The sequence below is a fragment of the Schistocerca gregaria genome, unplaced genomic scaffold (genome assembly GCF_023897955.1).
Source record: "Schistocerca gregaria isolate iqSchGreg1 unplaced genomic scaffold, iqSchGreg1.2 ptg000623l, whole genome shotgun sequence".
Classification (NCBI taxonomy): domain Eukaryota; kingdom Metazoa; phylum Arthropoda; class Insecta; order Orthoptera; family Acrididae; genus Schistocerca; species Schistocerca gregaria.
Genome location: NW_026062011.1, coordinates 882,501 through 890,000, shown reverse-complemented (window position 1 = coordinate 890,000; position 7,500 = coordinate 882,501). Strand labels below are relative to the sequence as shown.

The window sequence follows — 7,500 nt, the reverse complement described above, 5'->3', positions numbered from 1 at the left end:
TTGTTACACACTCCTTAGCGGATTCCGACTTCCATGGCCACCGTCCTGCTGTCTTAAGCAACCAACGCCTTTCATGGTTTCCCATGAGCGTCGATTCGGGCGCCTTAACTCGGCGTTTGGTTCATCCCACAGCGCCAGTTCTGCTTACCAAAAGTGGCCCACTTGGCACTCCGATCCGAGTCGTTTGCTCGCGGCTTCAGCATATCAAGCAAGCCGGAGATCTCACCCATTTAAAGTTTGAGAATAGGTTGAGGTCGTTTCGGCCCCAAGGCCTCTAATCATTCGCTTTACCGGATGAGACTCGTACGAGCACCAGCTATCCTGAGGGAAACTTCGGAGGGAACCAGCTACTAGATGGTTCGATTAGTCTTTCGCCCCTATACCCAGCTCCGACGATCGATTTGCACGTCAGAATCGCTACGGACCTCCATCAGGGTTTCCCCTGACTTCGTCCTGGCCAGGCATAGTTCACCATCTTTCGGGTCCCAACGTGTACGCTCTAGGTGCGCCTCACCTCGCAATGAGGACGAGACGCCCCGGGAGTGCGGAGGCCGCCGCCCCGTGAAGGGCGGGGAAGCCCCATCCTCCCTCGGCCCGCGCAAGGCGAGACCTTCACTTTCATTACGCCTTTAGGTTTCGTACAGCCCAATGACTCGCGCACATGTTAGACTCCTTGGTCCGTGTTTCAAGACGGGTCGTGAAATTGTCCAAAGCTGAAGCGCCGCTGACGGGAGCGATTATTCCGCCCGAGAGCATCCCGAGCCAACAGCGGCGCGGGTCCGGGGCCGGGCCAGGTAGGTCCGTCATCCGGGAAGAACCGCGCGCGCTTGCCGGGAGCCCGAGCGCCCAAAGGGGCGAATCGACTCCTCCAGATATACCGCCGAGCAGCCAGCCAGGACACCGGGGCTCTGCCCAACAGACGCGAACCGAGGCCCGCGGAAGGACAGGCTGCGCACCCGGGCCGTAGGCCGGCACCCAGCGGGTCGCGACGTCCTACTAGGGGAGAAGTGCGGCCCACCGCACACCGGAACGGCCCCACCCCGCGGCGAGTGGAAAGGCAACCGGACACGACCCCGCCGCGGATTGCTCCGCGCGGGCGGCCGGCCCCATCTGCCGAGGGCGGGGGCCAGTGGCCGGATGGGCGTGAATCTCACCCGTTCGACCTTTCGGACTTCTCACGTTTACCCCAGAACGGTTTCACGTACTTTTGAACTCTCTCTTCAAAGTTCTTTTCAACTTTCCCTCACGGTACTTGTTCGCTATCGGTCTCGTGGTCATATTTAGTCTCAGATGGAGTTTACCACCCACTTGGAGCTGCACTCTCAAGCAACCCGACTCGAAGGAGAGGTCCCGCCGACGCTCGCACCGGCCGCTACGGGCCTGGCACCCTCTACGGGCCGTGGCCTCATTCAAGTTGGACTTGGGCTCGGCGCGAGGCGTCGGGGTAGCGGACCCTCCCGAACACCACATGCCACGACAGGCGGCAGCCTGCGGGGTTCGGTGCTGGACTCTTCCCTGTTCGCTCGCCGCTACTGGGGGAATCCTTGTTAGTTTCTTTTCCTCCGCTTAGTAATATGCTTAAATTCAGCGGGTAGTCTCGCCTGCTCTGAGGTCGTTGTACGAGGTGTCGCACGCCACACCGCCAGCCGGCTGTGCACGCTACCGAGAAAGCACCGGTATGCGAACCGCCAGGCGACGGGCGCGCATCGCACGTTTAAGGAGACGCGGCCGGCCACACAGGCGACCACGACACTCCCAGGCGCCCGAAGCGGGACAAACGCCGCGCGCTTCAGTATACGTAGCCGACCCTCAGCCAGACGTGGCCCGGGAACGGAATCCATGGACCGCAATGTGCGTTCGAAACGTCGATGTTCATGTGTCCTGCAGTTCACATGTCGACGCGCAATTTGCTGCGTTCTTCATCGACCCACGAGCCGAGTGATCCACCGTCCTGGGTGATCTTTATCTTTTCAGTTCTCCACCGTCTCTTTCAAGACAGTTGCAGAGGCGGGACTGAGGCGTTTGACGGCCCCTGTTCCATTACTTTGTGTCCAACGGCCCGACGGCCGATGGGCGTCGTACGGCTCCACACCGGAGCGGACAGGCACTCGGGCGAAAGTCATTCAAAACCGGCGCCAGGCGCCAGGTGCCGCAGGCCAGCCGCTCCAGAGCTTCAGCGCTCGTACCACACAACACCACTTGCGCTAGTTTTGAGAGGCACGCGTGGTTCCGCACGCGGCGCACGGCTACTGCCGTACAGGTAGCGTGTTGCGCGACACGACACGCACATCGAAAGACATGCAGTCTAGTCGGTAATGATCCTTCCGCAGGTTCACCTACGGAAACCTTGTTACGACTTTTACTTCCTCTAAATGATCAAGTTTGGTCATCTTTCCGGTAGCATCGGCAACGACAGAGTCGATGCCGCGTACCAGTCCGAAGACCTCACTAAATCATTCAATCGGTAGTAGCGACGGGCGGTGTGTACAAAGGGCAGGGACGTAATCAACGCGAGCTTATGACTCGCGCTTACTGGGAATTCCTCGTTCATGGGGAACAATTGCAAGCCCCAATCCCTAGCACGAAGGAGGTTCAGCGGGTTACCCCGACCTTTCGGCCTAGGAAGACACGCTGATTCCTTCAGTGTAGCGCGCGTGCGGCCCAGAACATCTAAGGGCATCACAGACCTGTTATTGCTCAATCTCGTGCGGCTAGAAGCCGCCTGTCCCTCTAAGAAGAAAAGTAATCGCTGACAGCACGAAGGATGTCACGCGACTAGTTAGCAGGCTAGAGTCTCGTTCGTTATCGGAATTAACCAGACAAATCGCTCCACCAACTAAGAACGGCCATGCACCACCACCCACCGAATCAAGAAAGAGCTATCAATCTGTCAATCCTTCCGGTGTCCGGGCCTGGTGAGGTTTCCCGTGTTGAGTCAAATTAAGCCGCAGGCTCCACTCCTGGTGGTGCCCTTCCGTCAATTCCTTTAAGTTTCAGCTTTGCAACCATACTTCCCCCGGAACCCAAAAGCTTTGGTTTCCCGGAGGCTGCCCGCCGAGTCATCGGAGGAACTGCGGCGGATCGCTGGCTGGCATCGTTTATGGTTAGAACTAGGGCGGTATCTGATCGCCTTCGAACCTCTAACTTTCGTTCTTGATTAATGAAAACATACTTGGCAAATGCTTTCGCTTCTGTTCGTCTTGCGACGATCCAAGAATTTCACCTCTAACGTCGCAATACGAATGCCCCCGCCTGTCCCTATTAATCATTACCTCGGGTTCCGAAAACCAACAAAATAGAACCGAGGTCCTATTCCATTATTCCATGCACACAGTATTCAGGCGGGCTTGCCTGCTTTAAGCACTCTAATTTGTTCAAAGTAAACGTGCCGGCCCACCGAGACACTCAACTAAGAGCACCCTGGTAGGATTTCAACGGGGTCCGCCTCGGGACGCGCAAGCACGCCTTCGGCTCGCCCCACCGGCAGGACGTCCCACGATACATGCCAGTTAAACACCGACGGGCGGAGAACCAACAGCGTGGGACACAAATCCAACTACGAGCTTTTTAACCGCAACAACTTTAATATACGCTATTGGAGCTGGAATTACCGCGGCTGCTGGCACCAGACTTGCCCTCCAATAGATACTCGTTAAAGGATTTAAAGTGTACTCATTCCGATTACGGGGCCTCGGATGAGTCCCGTATCGTTATTTTTCGTCACTACCTCCCCGTGCCGGGAGTGGGTAATTTGCGCGCCTGCTGCCTTCCTTGGATGTGGTAGCCGTTTCTCAGGCTCCCTCTCCGGAATCGAACCCTGATTCCCCGTTACCCGTTACAACCATGGTAGGCGCAGAACCTACCATCGACAGTTGATAAGGCAGACATTTGAAAGATGCGTCGCCGGTACGAGGACCGTGCGATCAGCCCAAAGTTATTCAGAGTCACCAAGGCAAACGGACCAGACGAGCCAATCCGATTGGTTTTGATCTAATAAAAGCGTCCCTTCCATCTCTGGTCGGGACTCTGTTTGCATGTATTAGCTCTAGAATTACCACAGTTATCCAAGTAACGTGGGTACGATCTAAGGAACCATAACTGATTTAATGAGCCATTCGCGGTTTCACCTTAATGCGGCTTGTACTGAGACATGCATGGCTTAATCTTTGAGACAAGCATATGACTACTGGCAGGATCAACCAGGGAGCTGCGTCAACGAGAGCTGAGCAGCCGGCCGCCCGGGAGTGTGTCCCGAGGGCCCGCGCGAACACGCAAGCGTCCGCTCAATTATTCTGCAAACAGGAGGAGGCTGAGCTCCCCTGCACGATACACCTCGAAACCCTCTCAGGTCCCGGCGGCGCGCAGCGCCGTCCTAAGTACTTGGTCGGGTTCGAGAGAGGCGCAATCGCCCGGAGATAGGCGAGTAGACGCTTTCAGTGCGAACACCCGTGCTCCCAACTGAGCTTGCCGCTGCCGACAGAGGCCCGGGAGCGTGCTGTCGTGGCATTGCCGGCGGGAAACAACACGCGCCACCTACGGTGACCGGCAGCTCCAACGCCAGCGCCACAGAAGGGCAAAGCCCCACTTGGGTGCAGAAGCGAACTCTCCCAGCACAGCGCACGCGCCAACACGTCCGCAGAGCTGCGATACAAACCACCTGCGAGAACCGCCGGGGGCGACCGAGCAGCAGACGGCGTCGCGACGCCGAGTGCCGGGCGGCGGCGCATCCTCAACGCACACAGTCCGCAATCGGACCAGCACACTGCAGATGTCCACCGCGCTTCGCACCGGGCTCGGCAGAACCCACTTTGGCCGCCTGGCGCCGCGCGCCGGGTGCGCCGGCGCGTAGCTGGGACGCCAGCCGGGCCCGTCGGCCGGCGCTCCTGCCACTGGGCGCCCCCCACCAGCCGGCTGTAGTGCGTGCGCTCACGCAGCGCGCGGCCAGCACGCCGGGCGGCCCCCCCTCACCGGCCGGGGACTGTCCCACCAAGCCACAGCCTCGTATCGCTTCATACCCACATGGCCAACTCAGGTTCGGGGGCATGGCGGGTACCGCCGAAACAACCGGTTCACAGATGTACCGATCGTCGCTATCACCGATGCACCTGCAGCGCGAACAACCGCTCAACAACTGATTTCCAGTTCATTTGCGGATCTTTGGCAGCAAACGTATACGTCAATCTACATTTGCGAAATCTACGATTCTGGCATGCCTGCATGTTATGTGTCACGACACGCTACATCAGCCCACATACACACTACGGCATGTACACGAGAGAACACGTGGAAGATGGTCCGCGCACGTGTGCAATGTCCCTTGCGCGGTCGACTGTCAACCGGCCTCTGTAGCATGTCGCAGATGTGGAACGCGGTCCACCGTGGTATCATGTTGTGTGGGGCAATACGATTAAATAGGAAAACCCTCGTCGCTACATCAACAGACGGCTCACGCTGATTCCCGGCAGAGGGAGGGGGGCCAACATGCAATACTTTCGTCCGTACCTACCACATGTCTGTACGGCGTAAAACAGTGCAATCTCGCTGTAATGGGGAGACGAGACAAGTAGCATCGTGCACAACATATGGCCCTTATGATTCGCCATTGTAGGGCGCAGCCGGTGTACGGTCAAGCATGTGCCACATTATGTCACTCAGTACGTAACGACGGATGATCAGTGTGGGTTACGCGTACATCAGCGGACAGTCCACACAGGCCGTACCACAACGTACACTGACTGCATCGACAACCGAATGCAACTGAACAGCTGCAAGGCTCATTTCACAAACAAACGCCTGACCGACCAGCTTGGAAGGGCAGGAGGGGAGGGCGATAGTCGTTCTGTAGCGTTACACCCTTCCAGTGGTTAGCGGGACTGTGTAGAAAGTACGCAACACTCGAAAGACATTTACGTGAGGGTACGCACCATGGCATCGAGAAATACACATGACACCAGAGGATCCAAGCAGTGAACTATGTTCAGAGGGTTGCTGTTAGGCAAAGCTACATTCCTGTGACGTTACATGTGACAGTTAAGGTGCAGTGTAAGTTAGGTTAAGGTGCAGTGTAAGTTAGGTTAAGGTGCAGTGTAAGTTAGGTTAAGGTGCAGTGTAAGTTAGGTTAAGGTGCAGTGTAAGTTAGGTTAAGGTGCAGTGTAAGTTAGGTTAAGGTGCAGTGTAAGTTAGGTTAAGGTGCAGTGTAAGTTAGGTTAAGGTGCAGTGTAAGTTAGGTTAAGGTGCAGTGTAAGTTAGGTTAAGGTGCAGTGTAAGTTAGGTTAAGGTGCAGTGTAAGTTAGGTTAAGGTGCAGTGTAAGTTAGGTTAAGGTGCAGTGTAAGTTAGGTTAAGGTGCAGTGTAAGTTAGGTTAAGGTGCAGTGTAACTTAGGTTAAGGTGCAGTGTAACTTAGGTTAAGGTGCAGTGTAACTTAGGTTAAGGTGCAGTGTAACTTAGGTTAAGGTGCAGTGTAACTTAGGTTAAGGTGCAGTGTAACTTAGGTTAAGGTGCAGTGTAACTTAGGTTAAGGTGCAGTGTAACTTAGGTTAAGGTGCAGTGTAACTTAGGTTAAGGTGCAGTGTAACTTAGGTTAAGGTGCAGTGTAACTTAGGTTAAGGTGCAGTGTAACTTAGGTTAAGGTGCAGTGTAACTTAGGTTAAGGTGCAGTGTAACTTAGGTTAAGGTGCAGTGTAACTTAGGTTAAGGTGCAGTGTAACTTAGGTTAAGGTGCAGTGTAACTTAGGTTAAGGTGCAGTGTAACTTAGGTTAAGGTGCAGTGTAACTTAGGTTAAGGTGCAGTGTAACTTAGGTTAAGGTGCAGTGTAACTTAGGTTAAGGTGCAGTGTAACTTAGGTTAAGGTGCAGTGTAACTTAGGTTAAGGTGCAGTGTAACTTAGGTTAAGGTGCAGTGTAACTTAGGTTAAGGTGCAGTGTAACTTAGGTTAAGGTGCAGTGTAACTTAGGTTAAGGTGCAGTGTAACTTAGGTTAAGGTGCAGTGTAACTTAGGTTAAGGTGCAGTGTAACTTAGGTTAAGGTGCAGTGTAACTTAGGTTAAGGTGCAGTGTAACTTAGGTTAAGGTGCAGTGTAACTTAGGTTAAGGTGCAGTGTAACTTAGGTTAAGGTGCAGTGTAACTTAGGTTAAGGTGCAGTGTAACTTAGGTTAAGGTGCAGTGTAACTTAGGTTAAGGTGCAGTGTAACTTAGGTTAAGGTGCAGTGTAACTTAGGTTAAGGTGCAGTGTAACTTAGGTTAAGGTGCAGTGTAAGTTAGGTTAAGGTGCAGTGTAACTTAGGTTAAGGTGCAGTGTAACTTAGGTTAAGGTGCAGTGTAACTTAGGTTAAGGTGCAGTGTAACTTAGGTTAAGGTGCAGTGTAACTTAGGTTAAGGTGCAGTGTAACTTAGGTTAAGGTGCAGTGTAACTTAGGTTAAGGTGCAGTGTAACTTAGGTTAAGGTGCAGTGTAACTTAGGTTAAGGTGCAGTGTAACTTAGGTTAAGGTGCAGTGTAAGT

The 7,500-nt window shown here is 54.3% G+C and overlaps 3 non-coding genes across 3 annotated transcripts in view; all 3 read right to left on the bottom strand.

The window, feature by feature from the left end:
* LOC126317281 (large subunit ribosomal RNA) overlaps positions 1-1,615 on the bottom strand; it is a 4,222-nt gene extending 2,607 nt beyond the window's left edge. Inside the window, exon 1 of the ribosomal RNA XR_007556551.1 lies at positions 1-1,615. This exon is cut by the window's left edge and continues 2,607 nt beyond it. This is a non-coding gene — a ribosomal RNA (large subunit ribosomal RNA).
* Positions 1,616-1,803: 188 nt separating this feature from the next.
* On the bottom strand, positions 1,804-1,958 carry LOC126317162 (5.8S ribosomal RNA). Its single transcript, XR_007556443.1, has one exon. It is a non-coding gene; the product is annotated as a 5.8S ribosomal RNA (ribosomal RNA).
* Positions 1,959-2,313: 355 nt separating this feature from the next.
* On the bottom strand, positions 2,314-4,206 carry LOC126317173 (small subunit ribosomal RNA). Its single transcript, XR_007556453.1, has one exon. It is a non-coding gene; the product is annotated as a small subunit ribosomal RNA (ribosomal RNA).
* Between the last annotated feature and the right edge of the window lie 3,294 nt (positions 4,207-7,500).